The sequence below is a fragment of the Microcaecilia unicolor genome, chromosome 2 (assembly GCF_901765095.1).
Source record: "Microcaecilia unicolor chromosome 2, aMicUni1.1, whole genome shotgun sequence".
In the NCBI taxonomy this organism is placed as follows: Eukaryota; Metazoa; Chordata; class Amphibia; order Gymnophiona; family Siphonopidae; genus Microcaecilia; species Microcaecilia unicolor.
Genome location: NC_044032.1, coordinates 293,182,993 through 293,206,395, shown reverse-complemented (window position 1 = coordinate 293,206,395; position 23,403 = coordinate 293,182,993). Strand labels below are relative to the sequence as shown.

Genomic DNA, 23,403 nt, shown 5'->3' with positions numbered 1-23,403 from the left:
CAAACACGGCTCGGTTAAAGACAGCAGATGGTGCTGTTCCTCTGGCTAAAGGCCACTTTAACTGTAGCATACAGAAACACCCATGGGCAAGCTGTAAGGTGGCTGGCTGTGATCGTATAGTGGTTAGTACTCTGCGTTGTGGCCTGCAGCAACCTCGGTCGATTCCGAGTCACAGCAGAGTAGCAACTTTTGGCCCCTGCAGATAAAATAGGAGGAGGTTTTCCTAGTTCAGGTTGTATTCCAAATCTGCTTTGTTTCCAGAAAAAGGATTAGGAAACATGAAGAGAAGCACAGGAAAGGGAAAACCAGCTACAAGCTAGTACTGGTGGCATATAGGCATCTGCCTTCAAAGCAGTGATGAGCACAATGGCTTAAGTCCTTTTTTCCTGCCTAAGTGTGTTTTCTTAAACATCTGGTCGGCAGCGCTAGCTTTCAGTGGAGGGTTTTCCTTCACGGTAGGAATATTTCGCTCTCTCTGTAGTAAAGTTCTTTCTCTACGTTTTCTCACATCTGTCATAGGGCTGATGACATTAATCCTAAACAAAATGCTCGCACAAACTGGAAAAGGAGACTTTCTCTTTATGACACACTCAGAGGATTAGCAAGCTCATTAAAGGGCAATTGAAGTGTGACAATCTGTATTGTGGAATGCCCAACTAGAGCTTTCACCAGCACATGCTTGCTGCAAGCTTGTTGAAAGTAACAAAACAAGGTTCGGTAAAGACAGCAGATGGTGCTGTTCCTCTGGCTACAGGCCACTTTAACTGTAGCATACAGAAAGCACCATGGACAAGCTGTACGGTGGCTGGCTGTGATCGTATAGTGGTTAGTACTCTGCGTTGTGGCCGCAGCAACCTCTGTTCAACTCCGAGTCACAGCAAGTAGCAACTTTTGGCCCTGCAGATAGAATAGGAGGAGGTTTTCCCAGTTCCCTTTGGATTCCAAATCTGCTTTGTTTGCAGCAGAATGGATTAGAATCATGAAGAGAAGCACAGGAAAGCGAAAACCAGATACAAGCTAGTACTGGTGGCATATAGGCATCTGTCTTCAAAGCAGTGATGAGCACAATGGCTTAAGTCCTTTTTTCCTGCCTAAGTGTGTTTTCTTAAACATCTGGCCAGCAGCGCTAGCTTTCAGTGGAGGGTTTTCCTTCACGGTAGGAATATTTCGCTCTCTCTGCAGTAAAGTTCTTTCTCTACGTTTTCTCACATCTGTCATAGGGCTGATGACATTAATCCTAAACAAAATGCTCGCACAAACTGGAAAAGGAGAGTCTCTCTTTATGACACACTCAGAGGATTAGCAAGCTCATTAAAGGGCAATTGAAATGTGACAATCTGTATTGTGGAAGGCCCTACTAGAGATTTCACCAGCACATGCTTGCTGCAAGCTTGTTGAAAGTAACAAAACAAGGCTCGGTAAAGACAGCAGATGGTGCTGTTCCTCTGGCTACAGGCCACTTTAACTGTAGCATACCGAAAACACCATGGGCAAGCTGTAAGGTGGCTGGCTGTGATCGTATAGTGGTTAGTACTCTGCGTTGTGGCCGTAGCAACCTCGGTTTGACTCTGAGTCATAGCAGGTAGCAACTTTTGGCCCTGCAGATAAAATAGGAGGAGGTTTTCCTAGTTCAGGTTGTATTCCAAATCTGCTTTGTTTGCAGCAGAATGGATTAGAATCATGAAGAGAAGCACAGGAAAGGGAAAACCAGATACAAGCTAGTACTGGTGGCATATAGGCATCTGCCTTCAAAGCAGTGATGAGCACAATGGCTTAAGTCATTTTTTCCTGCCTAAGTGTGTTTTCTTAAACATCTGGCCAGCAGCGCTAGCTTTCAGTGGAGGGTTTTCCTTCACGGTGGGAATATTTCGCTCTCTCTGCAGTAAAGTTCTTTCTCTACGTTTTCTCACATCTGTCATAGGGCTGATGACATTAATCCTAAACAAAATGCTCGCACAAACTGGAAAAGGAGAGTCTCTCTTTATGACACACTCAGAGGATTAGCAAGCTCATTAAAGGGCAATTGAAATGTGACAATCTGTATTGTGGAAGGCCCTACTAGAGCTTTCACCAGCACATGCTTGCTGCAAGCTTGTTGAAAGTAACAAAACAAGGCTCGGTAAAGACAGCAGATGGTGCTATTTCTCTGGCTACAGGCCACTTTAACTGTAGCATACAGAAAACACCATGGGCAAGCTGTAAGGTGGCTGGCTGTGATCGTATAGTGGTTAGTACTCTGCGTTGTGGCCGCAGCAACCTCGGTTCGATTCCAAGTCACAGCAGGTATCAACTTTTGGCCCTGCAGATAAAATAGGAGGAGGTTTTCCTAGTTCAGGTTGTATTCCAAATCTGCTTTGTTTCCAGAAAAATTGGATTAGAAACATGAAGAGAAGCACAGGAAAGGGAAAACCAGATACAAGCTAGTACTGGTGGCATATAGGCATCTGCCTTCAAAGCAGTGATGAGCACAATGGCTTAAGTCCTTTTTTCCTGCCTAAGTGTGTTTCTTAAACATCTGGCCGGCAGCGCTAGCTTTCAGTGGAGGGTTTTCCTTCACGGTAGGAATATTTCGCTCTCTCTGTAGTAAAGTTCTTTCTCTACGTTTTCTCACATCTGTCATAGGGCTGATGACATTAATCCTAAACAAAATGCTCGCACAAACTGGAAAAGGAGAGTTTCTCTCTATGACACACTCAGAGGATTAGCAAGCTCATTAAAGGGCAATTGAAGTGTGACAATCTGTATTGTGGAAGGCCCTACTAGAGCTTTCACCAGCACATGCTTGCTGCAAGCTTGTTGAAAGTAACAAAACAAGGCTCGGTAAAGACAGCAGATGGTGCTGTTCCTCTGGCTACAGGCCACTTTAACTGTAGCATACAGAAAGCACCATGGACAAGCTGTAAGGTGGCTGGCTGTGATCGTATAGTGGTTAGTACTCTGCGTTGTGGCTGCAGCAACCTCGGTTCCACTCCGAATCACAGCAGATAGCAAATTTTGGCCCTGCAGATAGAATAGGAGGAGGTTTTCCTAGTTCCCTTTGGATTCCAAATCTGCTTTGTTTCCAGAAAAAATGGATTAGAAACATGAAGAGAAGCACAGGAAAGGGAAAACCAGCTACAAGCTAGTACTGGTGGCATATAGGCATCTGCCTTCAAAGCAGTGATGAGCACAATGGCTTAAGTCCTTTTTTCCTGCCTAAGTGTGTTTTCTTAAACATCTGGCCAGCAGCGCTAGCTTTCAGTGGAGGGTTTTCCTTCACGGTAGGAATATTTCGCTCTCTCTGCAGTAAAGTTCTTTCTCTACGTTTTCTCACATCTGTCATAGGGCTGATGACATTAATCCTAAACAAAATGCTCGCTCAAACTGGAAAAGGAGAGTCTCTCTTTATGACACACTCAGAGGATTAGCAAGCTCATTAAAGGGCAATTGAAATGTGACAATCTGTATTGTGGAAGGCCCTACTAGAGATTTCACCAGCACATGCTTGCTGCAAGCTTGTTGAAAGTAACAAAACAAGGCTTGGTAAAGACAGCAGATGGTGCTGTTCCTCTGGCTACAGGCCACTTTAACTGTAGCATACAGAAAACACCATGGGCAAGCTGTAAGGTGGCTGGTTGTGATCGTATAGTGGTTAGTACTCTGCGTTGTGGCCGCAGCAACCTCGGTTCGACTCCGAGTCACAGCAGGTAGCAACTTTTGGCCCTGCAGATAAAATAGGAGGAGGTTTTCCTAGTTCAGGTTGTATTCCAAATCTGCTTTGTTTCCAGAAAAAATGGATTAGAAACATGAAGAGAAGCACAGGAAAGGGAAAACCAGCTACAAGCTAGTACTGGTGGCATATAGGCATCTGCCTTCAAAGCAGTGATGAGCACAATGGCTTAAGTCCTTTTTTCCTGCCGAAGTGTGTTTTCTTAAACATCTGGTCGGCAGCGCTAGCTTTCAGTGGAGGGTTTTCCTTCACGGTAGGAATATTTCGCTCTCTCTGTAGTAAAGTTCTTTCTCTACGTTTTCTCACATCTGTCATAGGGCTGATGACATTAATCCTAAACAAAATGCTCGCACAAACTGGAAAAGGAGAGTCTCTCTTTATGACACACTCAGAGGATTAGCAAGCTCATTAAAGGGCAATTAAAATGTGACAATCTGTATTGTGGAAGGCCCTACTAGAGATTTCACCAGCACATGCTTGCTGCAAGCTTGTTGAAAGTAACAAAACAAGGCTCGGTAAAGACAGCAGATGGTGCTGTTCCTCTGGCTACAGCCCACTTTAACTGTAGCATACAGAAAACACCACAGGAAAGCTGTAAGTTGGTTGGCTGTGATCGTATAGTGGGTAGGACTCTGCGTTGTGGCCGCAGCAACCTCGGTTCAACTCCGAGTCACAGCAGGTAGCAAATTTGGGCCCTGCAGATAGAATAGGAGGAGGTTTTCCTAGTTCCCTTTGGATTCCAAATCTGCTTTGTTTGCAGCAGAATGGATTAGAATCATGAAGAGAAGCACAGGAAAGGGAAAACCAAATACAAGCTAGTACTGGTGGCATATAGGCATCTGCCTTCAAAGCAGTGATGAGCACAATGGCTTAAGTCCTTTTTTCCTGCCTAAGTGTGTTTTCTTAAACATCTGGCCGGCAGCGCTAGCTTTCAGTGGAGGGTTTTCCTTCACGGTAGGAATATTTCGCTCTCTCTGTAGTAAAGTTCTTTCTCTACGTTTTCTCACATCTGTCATAGGGCTGATGACATTAATCCTAAACAAAATGCTCGCACAAACTGGAAAAGGAGAGTTTCTCTCTATGACACACTCAGAGGATTAGCAAGCTCATTAAAGGGCAATTGAAGTGTGACAATCTGTATTGTGGAAGGCCCTACTAGAGCTTTCACCAGCACATGCTTGCTGCAAGCTTGTTGAAAGTAACAAAACAAGGCTCGGTAAAGACAGCAGATGGTGCTGTTCCTCTGGCTACAGGCCACTTTAACTGTAGCATACAGAAAGCACCATGGACAAGCTGTAAGGTGGCTGGCTGTGATCGTATAGTGGTTAGTACTCTGCGTTGTGGCTGCAGCAACCTCGGTTCCACTCCGAATCACAGCAGATAGCAAATTTTGGCCCTGCAGATAGAATAGGAGGAGGTTTTCCTAGTTCCCTTTGGATTCCAAATCTGCTTTGTTTGCAGCAGAATGGATTAGAATCATGAAGAGAAGCACAGGAAAGGGAAAACCAGATACAAGCTAGTACTGGTGGCATATAGGCATCTGCCTTCAAAGCAGTGATGAGCACAATGGCTTAAGTCCTTTTTTCCTGCCTAAGTGTGTTTTCTTAAACATCTGGCCAGCAGCGCTAGCTTTCAGTGGAGGGTTTCCTTCACGGTAGGAATATTTCGCTCTCTCTGCAGTAAAGTTCTTTCTCTACGTTTTCTCACATCTGTCATAGGGCTGATGACATTAATCCTAAACAAAATGCTCGCTCAAACTGGAAAAGGAGAGTCTCTCTTTATGACACACTCAGAGGATTAGCAAGCTCATTAAAGGGCAATTGAAATGTGACAATCTGTATTGTGGAATGCCCTACTAGAGCTTTTACCAGCACATGCTTGCTGCAAGCTTGTTGAAAGTAACAAAACAAGGTTCGGTAAAGACAGCAGATGGTGCTGTTCCTCTGGCTACAGGCCACTTTAACTGTAGCATACAGAAAGCACCATGGACAAGCTGTAAGGTGGCTGGCTGTGATCGTATAGTGGTTAGTACTCTGCGTTGTGGCTGCAGCAACCTCGGTTCCACTCCGAATCACAGCAGATAGCAACTTTTGGCCCTGCAGATAGAATAGGAGGAGGTTTTCCTAGTTCCCTTTGGATTCCAAATCTGCTTTGTTTGCAGCAGAATGGATTAGAATCATGAAGAGAAGCACAGGAAAGGGAAAACCAGATACAAGCTAGTACTGGTGGCATATAGGCATCTGCCTTCAAAGCAGTGATGAGCACAATGGCTTAAGTCCTTTTTTCCTGCCTAAGTGTGTTTTCTTAAACATCTGGCCGGCAGCGCTAGCTTTCAGTGGAGGGTTTTCCTTCACGGTAGGAATATTTCGCTCTCTCTGTAGTAAAGTTCTTTCTCTACGTTTTCTCACATCTGTCATAGGGCTGATGACATTAATCCTAAACAAAATGCTCGCACAAACTGGAAAAGGAGAGTTTCTCTCTATGACACACTCAGAGGATTAGCAAGCTCATTAAAGGGCAATTGAAGTGTGACAATCTGTATTGTGGAAGGCCCTACTAGAGCTTTCACCAGCACATGCTTGCTGCAAGCTTGTTGAAAGTAACAAAACAAGGCTCGGTAAAGACAGCAGATGGTGCTGTTCCTCTGGCTACAGGCCACTTTAACTGTAGCATACAGAAAGCACCATGGACAAGCTGTAAGGTGGCTGGCTGTGATCGTATAGTGGTTAGTACTCTGCGTTGTGGCTGCAGCAACCTCGGTTCCACTCCGAATCACAGCAGATAGCAAATTTTGGCCCTGCAGATAAAATAGGAGGAGGTTTTCCTAGTTCAGGTTGTATTCCAAATCTGCTTTGTTTCCAGAAAAAATGGATTAGAAACATGAAGAGAAGCACAGGAAAGGGAAAACCAGCTACAAGCTAGTACTGGTGGCATATAGGCATCTGCCTTCAAAGCAGTGATGAGCACAATGGCTTAAGTCCTTTTTTCCTGCCTAAGTGTGTTTTCTTAAACATCTGGTCGGCAGCGCTAGCTTTCAGTGGAGGGTTTTCCTTCACGGTAGGAATATTTCGCTCTCTCTGTAGTAAAGTTCTTTCTCTACGTTTTCTCACATCTGTCATAGGGCTGATGACATTAATCCTAAACAAAATGCTCGCACAAACTGGAAAAGGAGAGTCTCTCTTTATGACACACTCAGAGGATTAGCAAGCTCATTAAAGGGCAATTGAAGTGTGACAATCTGTATTGTGGAATGCTCTACTAGAGCTTTCACCAGCACATGCTTGCTGCAAGCTTGTTGAAAGTAACAAAACAAGGTTCGGTAAAGACAGCAGATGGTGCTGTTCCTCTGGCTACAGGCCACTATAATTGTAGCATACAGAAAACACCACAGGAAAGCTGTAAGGTGGTTGGCTGTAATCGTATAGTGGTTAGTACTCTGCGTTGTGGCCGCAGCAACCTCTGTTCAACTCCGAGTCACAGCAGGTAGCAACTTTTGGCCCTGCAGATAGAATAGGAGGAGGTTTTCCTAGTTCCCTTTGGATTCCAAATCTGCTTTGTTTGCAGCAGAATGGATTAGAATCATGAAGAGAAGCACAGGAAAGGGAAAACCAGATACAAGATAGTACTGGTGGCATATAGGTATTTGCCTTCAAAGCAGTGATGAGCACAATGGCTTAAGTCCTTTTTTCCTGCCTAAGTGTGTTTTCTTAAACATCTGGCCGGCAGCGCTAGCTTTCAGTGGAGGGTTTTCCTTCACGGTAGGAATATTTCACTCTCTCTGTAGTAAAGTTCTTTCTCTACGTTTTCTCACATCTGTCATAGGGCTGATGACATTAATCCTAAACAAAATGCTCGCACAAACTGGAAAAGGAGAGTTTCTCTTTATGACACACTCAGAGGATTAGCAAGCTCATTAAAGGGCAATTGAAGTGTGACAATCTGTATTGTGGAATGCCCTACTAGAGCTTTCACCAGCACATGCTTGCTGCAAGCTTGTTGAAAGTAACAAAACAAGGTTCGGTAAAGACAGCAGATGGTGCTGTTCCTCTGGCTACAGGCCACTTTAACTGTAGCATACAGAAAACACCACAGGAAAGCTGTAAGGTGGTTGGCTGTGATCGTATAGTGGTTAGTACTCTGCGTTGTGGCCGCAGCAACCTCGGTTCAACTCCGAGTCACAGCAGGTAGCAAATTTGGGCCCTGCAGATAGAATAGGAGGAGGTTTTCCTAGTTCCCTTTGGATTCCAAATCTGCTTTGTTTGCAGCAGAATGGATTAGAATCATGAAGAGAAGCACAGGAAAGGGAAAACCAGCTACAAGCTAGTACTGGTGGCATATAGGCATCTGCCTTCAAAGCAGTGATGAGCACAATGGCTTAAGTCCTTTTTTCCTGCCTAAGTGTGTTTTCTTAAACATCTGGCCGACAGCGCTAGCTTTCAGTGGAGGGTTTTCCTTCATGGTAGGAATATTTCGCGCTCTCTGCAGTAAAGTTCTTTCTCTACGTTTTCTCACATCTGTCATAGGGCTGATGACATTAATCCTAAACAAAATGCTCGCACAAACTGAAAAAGGAGAGTCTCTCTTTATGACACACTCAGAGGATTAGCAAGCTCATCAAAAGGGCAATTGAAATAAAATGTGGTTTTAACTATGTCTGCTTAGGTATTTGGATACTGCCACTGAATTTTGGCGCACCTAAGTGAATTGAAGGAGCTGCCCATACCTGGATAAGGGCCCCACAAGGCTTCCCTATCCCCTGTCCGTTCCTCCAACCCCTTCCAACAGTCATAACAGTCTGATCACTAAAAACGTTTAACTCCTAACCCTTATTCACTTGTTCAGAACCCTTATTTTATCATCCTTGCTTTAATATTCCTTTATCTCTTATTTGTCCTGTTTGTCCTAATTAGATTGTAAGCTCTGTCGAGCAGGGACTGTCTCTTCATGTTAAGCTCTGTCGAGCAGGGACTGTCTCTTCCTGTTCAAGTGTACAGCGCTGCGTACGTCTAGTAGCGCTTTAGAAATGATAAGTAGTAGTAGTGTAGGAGTGGACAAGTGAACACTGGACACAGCCTGCAGCCATCACTAGACTAGCAGGACGACCTCAAGCTCTGTGCAGACTACTTATAGACTTTGCTCTGTGCATACAACTTATGGACTTTGCCTTCTTTGGGGCATACTCTATACTTGAATGTTTACTGAACACTTGCATCTTCTTGTATTGTGCCTTAACCACAAACTGTCAGCTCCTGCTAGCTAGATAGATAACTGTCTGAGACAGGATGCAGGTGCATTAGATAAACAGCTTGTAACATTTAGTTGCCAAGGCTTGCACACAGAATTCAGCCTGCACGTAGACGCCACATGAATAGATAGCCTGTGAGGGTGTTGCCACCCCCATCCTGCGTCTCTGAGCCTAACGAGTCTTATCTCCTCTGTGAAAGAAGCATTGTATGATTATGTGTGTGTGTGTGTGTGCAAAACAGGATGATAAGTTTCGTTTTCTTTGCCTGTATTATTTCAGTATTATGACGTGTATATGTACTGTGAGAACTACAAGAACTACAAATGTTTACTGCGCATGTCATACTGTGACGTATAAGGGGCCTAATGCGCAGGCCCAGCAGGGAGGTATAAATGTGAGTGTCAGGTGATTTCTGACACACAGTATCCTGAGACTGAACTCAGTACTGTTCATTGCTAGCAATAAAGCTGCCTTGTTTTCGGAACCATTTGCCTCTTGTCTCCTGATTTACTTAGCCGAAGATTCTGTTACATTTTCTGGCGAGCCAGCCAGGAGTATATAGAGGGAAACGGATTACATTCTTTCCCCTCCCCCGCCGCGGTCGGGTAATCTGCCCCCCTCCAAGGAGGTGGTAAGTGGCCACCGCTGATTTCAGCGTCCATCTCCCGAAGGAGGGCTGATAGACGCCGGCTGACTGGCGGTGAGGCCGTGTGGTTCCAGCAAGGCACCTTTTCTTTTTTTTTGCCTCGAACTCCGGAGAGAAGCGCGCCAACAGGCCACGTCCGAAGACGGCGGACAGGTGAGTATACTCTGGGTAGTGACCGGCCCGGTAAAGGGTCGAAGAAGAGGCTTGATCACCCTCTTGGCCAGTGGCTAATACGGACTAGGTCCCGAAACCCACTAGGCTCTGCGAAGAAACCGAACGGGAGGGTTTCTTGTGGCGTATGAAAGTTGAGTGAGTGGGCCTGCAGTTTTGGATCGGGCAACCGCATTCCGGTCAGGCCGGCTGTTGACCCTTTTGTGTCCGGTGGAACGAGACCCCTTACTCCTCCACCACCCCTTTCCCTCTTTGTCTGTCTCCTATCCTTTGGCACTCAGGTTAGGATGGGCGGGGGTGGGTCTACTCCGTTAGACTTAATGATGGAACACTTTAGCAAAGTGTTCGACCAGGAACAATGCAGTAAAGCTGGGATGATAGAGCGATGTCTATTTATGTGGCCCAGGTTAGGGAGATTTGTCGATTGGCCACCGGAAGGGTCATTCTAATATGAAAAAGTGGCGGCAGTCATGAATGTGGTTATAGTTGAGGGAAATCCAGGCTGTCCCGAGGATATCCCATATGTGGAAGGGTGGCTTGATGTAGTCCGGAACCCGCCGGTCTGGGCCCAGCACAAGGTGGAAAAGGCCGCCCTTATGGTGATAAGTCAAAGGAAGGGTCGCAAGACCAAGTTGAAAGCCCATACCATGCCCAATATTCTCAACTACCCGGCAACTGTTGCCGTTGCGAAGGCCGTAGGGAACACCCCCATCACTGAAGCAGCCACGCCCCGTACTACCACCACGGAGGCCACACCCCGTACTACCAGTACTACCAGTACCCTCCCGAGACCAAGACCTCTGAAAGAAATCCGAGGGAAAGTTCAGGGCCCCCAGAATCCCGAAAAGGTTCCTCCGACGGCCCCTATACTCAGTACGGTAGAGGCCTACGAGGAGGAGGCAGCACCCCCCCCCCCCCCCCCCACAGTCCCATATATCCCAACCTCGCGAACTTGACAGAGGGCCAGAATAACGCCGAGGCCTCCGGCCCAGAGTCGGACGTGGAAGAAACTTCCCGAGCAAGTACTCCCGAATCAACGGGCCCCGGAACCTCCAGGAAGAGCCAGAGGGTTACTAAACCGATAACCCGATTTCCCCAGTCGAGTCCGATAAGTACCCTTCCTCCAAGTCAGCGGGCGGATGTCGCCGACCTGTTTCCGATCCGACAATCAACAACATACACTCCGACCCCGGGAGGCCAGCCCATCGAGTCAACAGTCTATAGTCACGTCCCATTCTCTAGTGCCGACTTGTATAACTGGAAGGTGCATGGGCCTTCCTACGACCAAAAACCCGAACAACTTGTAGAACTGGTGGAGGGCATAATATACAGCTACAACCCAACCTGGGGTGATCTCCGGCAGTTGGGTGCCCACATCCTGACTACTGAGGAACACCGCCTGCTACAACAGAATATGGAGGAAGCGGTCCGGAGGGCCCACCCGGACGAAGCGCAGATAGAAGACCGCTTAAGAAGGGAGGTGCCCACCGCATATCCTGATTGGGACTATCGGACGGAGGATGGTCAAACCCGCACCCATCAATACCAGCAGGCCTATCTGGCGGCCCTGAAAAAAGGCAAACAGAAAATTACTAATATGGGAAAAATTCACAACGTTGTTCAACAAAAGCATGAGAGCCCAGGGGATTTCCTTGAACGCCTGATGGAAGCGTTTAGGAGACACAGCCCAATAAATCCCGAAGATCCAAAAAATGTCCCCACAGTGGTCATGAGCTTTGTCAGCCAGTCAGCACCGGACATAAGAAAGAAACTCCAGAAGACTGAAGGATTTGAGGGGATGAGTATAAGCCAACTGAAGGCCATAGCCGATCGCGTGTTCGGATACCGTGATCAGGAAGAGAAATCCGAGGCTCGGAAAGAGGCAAGCAGACGGATGCGTGAGAATGCAGATGTACTGGCCGCGGTGTTGGAAGAGCGCCTGGGATCAAGACCGCGCGGCAGAGGAAGGGGCCGAAGGGGTAGAGGAACGCGGTCCCCCATAGGATGGAACCAGTGTGCCAACTGCCGACAAGAAGGGCACTGGTGGGCGGACTGCCCGGAGAAGCCACGAGACCAGAATCGAGAGGGGGCGGACGACGACCGCCCACGAGGCCCCAGGCAAGGACAGCGAGGCCGAGGCCGGGGACACATTGAACAACAGGAATGGCAAATGGCCCTTAACGCGGCCCGGGGCTATCCCGCATGAAGTGACCGGGAGGGCAGAGTCCCCACTGACCCTCTGGTGGAAATCCGAGTGGGGACACAACTAATGAAGGCCCTATTAGACACAGGGGCCCAACAATCTGTCATCACCACTGCCATAGCCCCTCCCACGAAAGAAACCATACCGATTGTGGGAGCCTCTGGAAAGTCCCTCACTGCCCCGCTCCTCAAGGAATGCCATGTCCAAATCGGAGGGACGATGGTGTCTCATCAGTTCATACATATCCCCGAATGTCCAGTCCCCCTGATTGGCCGGGACCTACTGTGCAAGCTCCAAGCCACCTTACGATTCAAGGCTACGGGAGAAGTAGAAGCCCAGTTTGAAGACCGGCCAGTAACACTTATCTGCCCTGTACAAGAAGAATGGAGACTGCACACCCCCTTATTCGCAGGCCCCGACGACTGCCGCTATTGCCAGGATACCCCTTTCGCACGGCAGAGAAGAACCCTCATGGCTGGGGTGCCCGGCGTGTGGGCAGAAGTGAACCCCGGCGGACTTGCTGTCAACACCATCCCCATCTGGGTCGAACTCAAACCTAATGCCCAGATTGTCAACCAAGGACAGTACCACATCCCCTATGCAGCCCAACACAGTATGCAAACGCATCTACAGAACCTCCTTCAACAAGGGGTCTTCAAACCGGCCAGATCTGCTTGGAACACCCCACTGCTGCCCGTTAAGAAGCCAGGAACATCAGAGTACAGACCCATCCAGGACCTGAGGAAGGTCAACAACCAGGTGGCTGACATAGTTGCCCTCGTACCTAACCCTTACTCCATTCTAGCCCAAGTGCCAGCCCAAACCAAGTGGTATAGTGTCATTGATCTGAAGGATGCTTTCTTCTTCATCCCTCTTGCTGCTGATAGCCAGCAGTTGTTTGCCTTCACGTGGGAAGACTTACAGACTGGGAGTAAGCAGCAATTCACATGGACCCGGCTCCCCCAGGGATTCAAGAATTCACCTACCCTCTTCGGTGACCAACTTGCCCAAGACTTGAAGATCTACCAGGACGAGTATGGGCCTGTCGTCCAGTACGTGGACGACCTGTTGGTAGCCCGGGAAACATACACGGATTGTGCAGAAGCTACCCTTTACCTCTTGAAAACCTTGGAAACTCAAGGGTACAGAGCCAGCCGAAAAAAGGCCCAGATATGTGAGATTGAAGTCGAGTATCTGGGATTTCGCCTCCGAGAAGGAACCCGAAGGCTCGGTACACCCCGTACCCAAGCTATTCGCAACCAACCCATTCCTGCCAATAAGAAAGAACTGCGTGCGCTACTAGGAGCAGCTGGATACTGCCGGATCTGGATCATTAACTTCACTGTTTTGACCCAGGACCTGTACACCAAGCTGAAGGGACCTGAACTCGAGGGCCAGACCCTCCAGTGGGAGAAACACGAACTGAAGGCTCTCCAGGACCTCAAAGAGGCCTTCGTGGCCCCACCAGCGCTCAGATTGCCAGATGTGACCAAACCGTTCCACTTGTTCGTCGACGAGAAGAAGGGATTGGCACTTGAGGTCCTCACCCAAATGGTTGGCACCTGGCAACGACCTGTAGCATACCTTTCCAAGGGCATGGACAACGTGGCAAGAGGTTGGCCGGGGTGTCTTCAAAGCATTGCGGCTGCATGCCTGTTGATACACGAGGCCAACAAACTCACCTTCGGCCAGACGCTCCTTGTGACTACGCCCCATACCATCCGCGGCCTGCTCGAGAGTCATGGGCCCCGATGGATGACTAACTCCCGACTAGTCAAGTACCAAGCCCTCCTGTGCGAGAACCCGGAGGTGCAAATTCAGGACACCACCAACCTAAACCCTGCTACCCTTCTCCCGGCCCCGGAACCACCATTCCATGACTGTGAAGAGGTAATGGCCACTGTACATTCTAGCAGACCTGACCTCAAAGATCAGCCCTGGCAGGGGGGAATCACCTTGTTCACGGACGGAAGTAGTCAAGTGATCGAAGGAATCCGGAAAGCTGACTATGCCGTCGTATCTGAGGATCACGTGATCGAGGCTATGGCCCTGCCACCCGGAACATCAGCCCAGAAAGCCGAATTGATCGCCCTCATTAGGGCTCTCCTCTGGGCAGAGGGAAAAATTGTGAATATTTACACTGACTCCAAGTATGCCTTCCTTACCCTCCAGGTACACGGTGCCTTGTACAAAGAAAGAGGCTTCTTAACAGCTGAAGGGAAGGGGCTCGCAAATGCCACTGAGATCTGCAAACTACTCGAGGCTGTGTGGAAACCAAAGAAAGTAGCTGTGATACATTGCAGGGCTCACACAGGCCGGACGGACCCCATTGCCCGGGGAAACCAGCGGGCAGATGATGCAGCAAAAAGGGCAAGTCAGCTCCCTCATTCCTCTGACCCCGTGCTTTTCGTCCATCTTCCCACAGAGGCCCCCATCTATGCCCCACAAGAAACAGAGTGGGCCCGGCAAGAGGGCCTGGAATCGAGTAATGGATGGTGGATACTACAGGATGGCCGAATATGGATATCCGAAGCCCTGGCCTGGACGGTGATCAGGGAAGCCCACAACCGCACCCACCTGGGCAGAGACGCCTTGGGACGCCTGCTCGAGAAGACCTACTATGTCAACAAACTATCCCTCTGGACCAAGAATGCTTCCAGCCAATGCACAACTTGTGCCCGGAACAACCCATGGACAGGACCAGGTCCTGCTCCTGGTCACATCCTCCGGGGCACCAGTCCATTTCACGTCTGCCAGATTGACTTCACGCACATGCCCCCAGTACTGTTCATTGCTAGCAATAAAGCTGCCTTGTTTTCGGAACCATTTGCCTCTTGTCTCCTGATTTACTTAGCCGAAGATTCTGTTACAGTAGTAGTAGTAGTAGGTTTTCCTAGTTCCAGTTGGATTCCAAATCTGCTTTGTTTCCAGAAAAAATGGATTAGAAACATGAAGAGAAGCACAGGAAAGGGAAAACCCGATACAAGCTAGTACTGGTGGCATATAGGCATCTGCCTTCAAAGCAGTGATGAGCACAATGGCTTAAGTCCTTTTTTCCTGCCTAAGTGTGTTTTCTTAAACATCTGGCCGGCAACGCTAGCTTTCAGTGGAGGGTTTTCCTTCACGGTAGGAATATTTCGCTCTCTCTGCAGTAACGTTCTTTCTCTACGTTTTCTCACATCTGTCATAGGGCTGATGACATTAATCCTAAACAAAATGCTCGCACAAACTGAAAAAGGAGAGTCTCTCTTTATGACACACTCAAGGGTTAGCAAGCTCATTAAAGGGCAATTGAAATGTGACAATCTGTATTGTGGAAGGCCCTACTAGAGCTTTCACCAGCACATACTTGCTGCAAGCTTGTTGAAAGTAACAAAACAAGGCTCAGTAAAGACAGCAGATGGTGCTGTTCCTCCGGCTACAGGCCACTTTAACTGTAGCATACAGAAAACTCCATGGGCTGGCTGTGATCGTATAGTGGTTAGTACTCTGCGTTGTGGCCGCAGTAACCTTGGTTCGACTCCGAGTCACAGCAGGTAGCAACTTTTGGCCCTGCAGTTAGAATAGGAGGAGGTTTTCCTAGTTCCAGTTGGATTCCAAATCTGCTTTGTTTCCAGAAAAATGGATTCGAAACATGAAGAGAAGCACAGGAAAGGGAAAACCAGATACAAGCTAGTACTGGTGGCACATAGGCATTTGCCTTCAAAGTAGTGTTGAGCACAATGGTTTAAGTCCTTGGTTTCCTGCCTATGTGTGTTTTCTTAAACATCTGGCCAGCAGCACTTGCTTTCAGGGGAGGGTTTTCCTTCACGGTAGGAATATTTCGCTCTCTGTGTAGTAAAGTTCTTTCGTTACATTTTTTCACATCTATCATAGGGCTGATGACATTAATCCTAAACAAAATGCTCGCACACACTGGAAAAGGAGAGTCTCTCTTTATGACACACTCAAGGGTTAGCAAGCTCATTAAAGGGCAATTGAAGTGTGACAATCTATATTGTGGAAGGCCCTACTAGAGCTTTCACCAGCACATGCTTGCTGCAAGCTTGTTGAAAGTAACAAAACAAGGCTCGGTAAAGACAGCAGGTGGTGCTGTTCCTCTGGCTACAGGCCACTTTAACTGTAGCATACAGAAAGCACCATGGGCAAGGTGGCTGGCTGTGATCGTATAGTGCTTAGTACTCTGCGTTATGGCTGCAGCAACCTCGGTTTGACTCCAAGTCACAGCAGGTAGCAACTTTTGGCCCTGCAGATAGAATAGGAGGAGGTTTTCCTAGTTCCGGTTGGATTCCAAATCTGCTTTGTTTCCAGAAAAAATGGATTAGAAACATGAAGAGAAGCACAGGAAAGGGAAAACCAGATACAAGCTAGTACTGGTGGCACATAGGCATTTGCCTTCAAAGTAGTGTTGAGCACAATGGTTTAAGTCCTTGGTTTCCTGCCTATGTGTGTTTTCTTAAACATCTGGCCAGCAGCACTTGCTTTCAGGGGAGGGTTTTCCTTCACGGTAGGAATATTTCGCTCTCTGTGCAGTAAAGTTCTTTCTTTACATTTTTTCACATCTATCATAGGGCTGATGACATTAATCCTAAACAAAATGCTCGCAGAAACTGAAAAAGGAGAGTCTCTCTTTATGACACACTCAGAGGATTAGCAAGCTCATTAAAGGGCAATTGAAGTGTGACAATCTGTATTGTGGAAGGCCCTACTAGAGCTTTCACCAGCACATGCTTGCTACAAGAATGCTGAAAAATGGATTAGAAACATGAAGAGAAGCACAGGAAAGGGAAAGCAAGATACAAGCTTGTAGTGGTTGCATATAGGCATCTGCCTTCAAAGCATTGATAAGCACAATGGCTTAGGTCCTTGTTTTCCTGCCTAAGTGTGTTTTCTTAAACATCTGACCGGTTGCGCTAGCTTTCAGGGGAGGGTCTTCCTTCACGGTAGGAATATTTCGCTCTCTGTGCAGTAAATTTCTTTCTCTACATTTTTTCACATCTATCAAAGGGCTGATGACATTAATCCTAAACAAAAAGCACCATTGGCTGGCTGTGATCGTATAGTGGTTAGTACTCTGCAAAGAAACAAAACAAGGCTCAGTAAAGACAGCAGATGGTGCTGTTTCTCTGGCTACAGGCCACTTTAACTGTAGCATACAGAAAGCACCACGGGCAAGCTGTAAGGTGGCTGGCTGTGATCGTATAGTGGTTAGTACTCTGCACTGTGGCTGCAGCAACCTCGGTTCACCTCCGAGTCACAGCAGGTAGCAAATTTTGGCCCTGCAGATAGAATAGGAGGAGGCTTTCCTAGTTCCGGTTGGATTCCAAATCTGGTTTGTTTGCAGAAAAATGGATTAGAACCGTGAAGAGAAGCACAGGAAAGGGAAAGCGAGATACAAGCTAGTACTGGTGGCATATAGGCATCCCTGGAGCAGTTTTTAGTGGGTGCAGTGCACTTGAGGCAGGCGGACCCAGGCCCATCCCCCCTTTCCTGTTATACTTGTGCTGGTAATTGTTGAGCCCACCAAACCCCCCCAAACCCACTGTACCCACATGTAGGTGCCCTCTTCACTCCTTAGGGCTATGGTAGTGGTGTAGTGTTGTGGAGGAGTGGGCTTTGGGGGGCCCAGCACTGAAGGTAAGGGAGCTATGGAGCTGGGAGTAATTTGTGAAGTCCACTGCAGTGTCCCCTAGGGTGCCCTGGCATGTGAGGGGGCTAGTGCACTATGAATGCTGGCTCCACCCACAACCAAATAGCTTGGATTTGGTCGTTTTTGAGATGGGCGTCCTCGGTTTCCATTATCGCTGAAAAGCGGGAACGACCATCTCAAAAAGGACCTAAGGTCGACCTTAATGTGGAGATTTGGGCGTCCCCGACCTTATTATTGAAACGAAAGATGGACGCCAATCATGTTTCAATAATACGGATTGCCCCGCCCCTTTACAATTTGTAAGTATGTAGCTCATCTTCAATATCTCTCTGTTCTCAAGTCCTGATGTACAATCCATGCATGATTTAAGTTTACAGTTTATCTCAGTAATCTCCAGTTTAAGAGCCACTAGACTTGAAAAGTAATCTGGAATTATTTTTTTGATTGCTCTTAACTCCGCAATATTAGGTTCAATAAACTCTTGGTGTTCTCTTGCCTGAACCATATTGAGAGGAATCCGGCAGTCTTGTTTTATATGCTTATTACTCGATCCTGTTGTGTAAGATGCTTCCAATTTTATTATCTCTGTTGTTGGGCGTATCTATCACGTTGGAACTAGTAATTATTTTGAGCTTTGTGGTAAAATTAAAAGTAGAAATTAGTGTTCAAAAATTGCAGATTGGAGGAGCAACAATCCTAAGCAGCCATCCTCCAGCGAGCCTGGCTCCACCCCCTATGAACTTTTTTTTAAAATCTAAATTGGTCATAGAGTCAAATCTAGTTTTCATGCACTTCATCTTATTCATTCAGTCGGTGCTATTTTGATGAATCCATGTTCAGCACTCTCCTGTATGCTCTAGTTGCATTCACACAAGACTACTGTAATGTTGTCTACTCTGGCATCTCTTCTGTTCTATAACGACTCCAATCGGTCCAAAATACCTCTATCATCTCTTGGTCACTTTGACTGACTTATACCTCTTTTTCTTTGCCATCACTGACTCCCCATTATCCAGTGGATTAAATTTAAGGTTTGAATCATAGCACACAAGGCACTCCACACTGGGCAGCCCCCCCTATCTTGCCTCTTTGATTTCCCCCATGTCCCTGCTCTACTACTACTACTACTATTTAGCATTTCTATAGCGCTACAAGGCGTACGCAGCGCTGCACAAACATAGAAGACAGTCCCTGCTCAAAGAGCTTACAATCTAATAGGCAAAAAATAAAGTAAGCAAATCAAATCAATTAATGTGTACAGGAAGGAGGAGAGGAGAGTAGGTGGAGGCGAGTGGTTACAAGTGGTTATGAGTCAAAAGCAATGTTAAAGAGGTGGGCTTTCAGTCTAGATTTAAAGGTGGCCAAGGATGGGGCAAGATGTAGGGGCTCAGGAAGTTTATTCCAGGCGTAGGGTGCAGCGAGACAGAAGGCGCGAAGTCTGGAGTTGGCAGTAGTGGAGAAGGGAACAGATAAGAAGGATTTATCCATGGAGCGGAGTGCACGGGAAGGGGTGTAGGGAAGGACGAGTGTGGAGAGATACTGGGGAGCAGTAGAGTGAGTACATTTATAGGTTAGTAGAAGAAGTTTGAACAGGATGCGAAAACGGATAGGGAGCCGGTGAAGCGACTTGAGGAGAGGGGTAGTATGAGTAAAGCGACCCTGGTGGAAGACAAGACGGGCAGCAGAGTTTTGAACCGATTGGAGAGGGGAGAGGTGACTAAGTGGGAGGCCAGCAAGAAGCAGATTGCAGTAGTCTAAACAAGAGGTGACAAGGGTGTGGATAAGGGTTTTGGTAGAGTGCTCGGAAAGAAAGGGGCGGATTTTACGGATGTCGTAAAGAAAGAAACGACAGGTCTTGGCGATCTGCTGGATATGAGCAGAGAAGGAGAGAGAAGAGTCAAAGATGACCCCAAGGTTTCCAGCTAAGGAGACAGGGAGAATGAGAGAGCCATCAACAGAAATAGAAAACAGGGGGGGGGGGGGGGGGGGGGGAGTGGGGAGGTGGGTTTGGGGGGAAAAATGAGAAGCTCGGTTTTGGTCATATTTAATTTCAGGTGGCGTTGAGACATCCAGACAGCAATGTCAGACAAGCACGCTGAAACTTGGTTTGGATGCAAGGTGAGATATCAGGGGTAGAAAGGTAGATTTGGGAGTCATCAGCATAGAGATGGTAGGAAAAGCCATGGGATGAGATTAATGAACCAAGGGAAGAAGTGTAGATAGAAAAGAGGAGGGACCAAGAACAGAACCCTGAGGTACGCCGACAGGCAGAGGGATAGAAGTAGAAGAGGATCCACCAGAGTGAACACTGAAGGTGCGGAGGGAGAGGTAGGAAGAGAACCAGGAAAGGACAGAGCCCTGGAATCCAAGTGAGGACAGGGTATCGAGGAGTATGCTGTGATCGACAGTGTCAAAAGCAGCGGAAAGATCAAGAAGAATGAGGATGGAATAGAGACCTCTGGATTTAGCCAGTAATAGGTCATTGGAGACTTTAGTAAGCGCAGTTTCGGTTGAGTGGAGAGGGTGAAAACCAGATTGTAGTGGGTCAAGAATAGCATGTGAGGAGAGAAAATCAAGGCAGCGGTGGTGAACAGCACGCTCAAGTAATTTGGAGAGAAAAGGGAGGAGGGAGATGGGTCGGTAATTAGAGGGACAAGTAGGGTCGAGTGAAGGCTTCTTAAGGAGAGGTGTGACCACAGCATGTTTAAAGGCAGTAGAGACAGTTGCAGTGGAAAGTGAGAGGTTGAGAATGTGACAGATAAAAGGAATAAGAGCAGGTGAGATGGCATTAAGAAGGTGGGTGGGAATGGGATCAGAGGAACAGGTGGTACATTTTGAGGAAGAAAGGAGAAGTGTAGTTTCCTCTATAGTAACTTCAGGAAAGGAGGAAAAGGAATGAGGGGAAGGAGAGAGAGGGGAACGGACTAGTGGAGGGAGAGGTGGCAAGGTAGAGAATTCAAGGTTTATCTTTTGAACCTTGTCGTGAAAGAATTCAGCAAGGGTCTGAGGAGATAATGAAGGGGGAGTTGGGGGAGGGGGCACCTTGAGGAGAGAGTTCAATGTGGTGAAGAGAAGTCGAGGGTTATAGCCAAGAGAGTTGGTCAGTTGGAGTGGAGGAGTGGCCTGGCCTAGTGGTTAGGGTTAGGGTGGTGGACTTTGGTCCTGGGGAACTGAGGAATTGAGTTCGATTCCCGGCACAGGCAGCTCCTTGTGACTTTGGGCAAGTCACTTAACCCTCCATTGCCTGCCATGAGTGGGAAAGCGCGGGATACAAATGTAACAAAAATAAATAAATAAATATAATAATCCTGTTTGGCACATAAAAGAGCAGATTGGAAGGAGGTCAGCATGAACTTAAAGTGTAAGAAATCAGCAAGGGCCCGAGATTTCCGCCAGAGGCGTTCGGCAGAGCGGGTACAGGAACGTAGGTAGCGGATATTAGAAGTCAGCCAAGGTTGGGGTTTTGTACGCCTTATAGGGCGGGTCATCAAAGGTGCAAGAGTGTCTAAGGCAGAGGATAGAGTACTGTAAGAAGAAACAGCCTCATTGACAGATGGATGGTGCCACAGTAGAGAGGAGGTTTGAAACATGGGAGGATAGAGATGAAGGGTCAATATCGTGAAGATTCCTAGATAAATTAGATAAGAAAGGACGGGACTGGGAGGGAGGAGATTTAAGTGTGAAAGTTATAAGATGGTGATCAGAAAGGGGAAGATCAGAGGCAAACTAGAGGGTGAACAGTTGGAGGAGAAGATGAGATCAAGACAGTGACCATTTTGATGAGTGGGGGAGGTGGAGCATAGTTGGAGATTAAAGGAGGATGTTAAAGCGAGTAACCTGGAAATATAAGAGTTGGAAGGATCATTAGCAGGAATATTAAAGTCACCAAGGATGAGAGAGGGGGAGGAAGGATCATGGATCATGGAAGAAGGCAAGCCAGGCATCAAAGTCACTGAGAAAGGATGAAAGGGACTTATCAGGGGGACAATAAATGACCGCTATTCGAACAGGCAGAGGAGAGAAAAGGCGGATAGAGTGGACTTCAAAGGAGGAAAAACAGTGAGATTGAGGTGGAAGAAGGGGTTGAAATCTGGAGGAGGGAGAGAGAAGTAGTCCAACACCGCCCCCACGACCAGCAGGGCAAGGAGTATGTGAAAAAAGATAACCGCCATGGCAGAGGGCTGCGACTGAAGCAGAGTCATCAGGGCAGAGCCAGGTTTCTGTTATGGCGAGCAGATGGAGGTGACGCGAGATAAAGAGGTCCTGGATATAGGGGAGTTTGTTACAGATAGAGCAGGCAATCCATAGGGCGCAAGAGAAGGGCAGAGGAGGGGAGTAGAGGAATAGAGATGAGGTTACAGAGGTCGCGGTGAGATCTGTAGAGTTGGGATAATAGTTGGTGAGGAGGGCCAGGATTGGGATTGATGTCACCGGCTGAGAGTAAGAGAAGGAGTAAAAGAGAGCGGAGGAGAGTAGGAGAGGTGTGGCCACGAAGGCATCGAAGGCGAGAAGTATTTAGGTGGAATGGGGAAGGCAAAATTGAGGGAAGATCCAAAGAGATCCAAGATGGCTGCCTGAGTAGACGTGCAGGAAAGAGCTCCAGAAATCTTCTAGTAAAATTGCCAATTGAGAAACCGCGGCCCTGGAATGGGGAAGCGGAAAGGAAAACTCGGAGTACCTTCCTCCACAGGCAGGGTTGACTCACCTCTCATGCGGCAATTGACGCTTGAAGAATCAGGGCTCCGAATGCCGGGAACCGGAGTGAACGCTTTGGGAGGTCCGGGAGAACAATCTGACCTAAGCGCCGAGGGAGCGTCTTTGAGCCCTCCTCCGATAATAGCCCCTCCAAGACCGGGAAGTGAAACCGCGGGGCAGAGAGCGCAGCAAGCTGAGTCCGGAAGTCGGTCATCCGCAACTGCGAGTGGGGGCCCTACCGCCGCGTCGACGCCAGTGAGTTTGTCATCTCAGACAGGAATGTCTGAAAGAAGTCCTGTTGCACCTTCTACGACTCTTGGAGGTAGATGCACTAAACGTTTTTCATCGTTAAATGAGCCCTCAGGGAAGAATTTCCTATCCTTTCCATGCACTTAAGCCTATTTTCCGACGACAGTAGCAGCTAACGAAAACGGAATGGAGATGAGCAATTAGTGTGAAAACCCCATTGAAACGACATGCACTAACCTTTTCCGATTGCCTTTACGCAGGAAAAAGGCAGGAAAACTAACGAGAGGTCTGGACCTCTCGTTAGGACAGCTCCGTGGCAGGAAAAAGTGTTAAGTGAAAAAATAAACAAACTTTGAGCCAATCCCAGCGCATTAGCAGAGCTAAAAGCGCTGTGATTGGTCCAAAGGACCTCAGAAAACACATAAAAAAATAAAAATAAAAAAAGGATCGGGAGGGGGCAAGGGCGCTCATCAGGAGAGTCCTGTACGGACGGCCTTGCCCCCCCCCCCCACTGCTCCCCACTTTCCGCCGCTCCCCCCACCCCGAAAAAGCAAACTTCTAGAAGCCCCTGCCCCCCTCCCTTCCTCACTACTCTCTCACCTCAGCTCCGCCTCCCGACATCCTCCGTCCGTGCCCCGCCCCCTTTTGGGGTCGTCGCCGCCATTCCTCTCCTCCATCGGGCCCCCCTTCCTCTTACCGGGCCCGTGCAGCGCCTCTCTCCTCTGTCCAAAGGCGCTGCACGGGCAAGAAGAAAGCTGAATCAGCTGATGCCTGCCTTCGCGATGGCGCGTCTTTCTTCTGCTGTGCCCGCCCCTGTCTGACGTCAGTAACCTAC

The 23,403-nt window shown here is 47.9% G+C and overlaps 3 non-coding genes across 3 annotated transcripts; all 3 read left to right on the top strand.

Moving 5' to 3' along the window:
- The first annotated feature begins 2,210 nt into the window (after window positions 1–2,210).
- On the top strand, window positions 2,211–2,282 carry TRNAH-GUG. The gene has a single exon. It is a non-coding gene; the product is annotated as a tRNA-His (tRNA).
- A 5,538-nt stretch (window positions 2,283–7,820) lies between these two features.
- Window positions 7,821–7,892, top strand: TRNAH-GUG. Its single transcript has one exon. It is a non-coding gene; the product is annotated as a tRNA-His (tRNA).
- Window positions 7,893–15,437: 7,545 nt separating this feature from the next.
- On the top strand, window positions 15,438–15,509 carry TRNAH-GUG. The gene has a single exon. It is a non-coding gene; the product is annotated as a tRNA-His (tRNA).
- The last annotated feature ends 7,894 nt before the right edge of the window (window positions 15,510–23,403 follow it).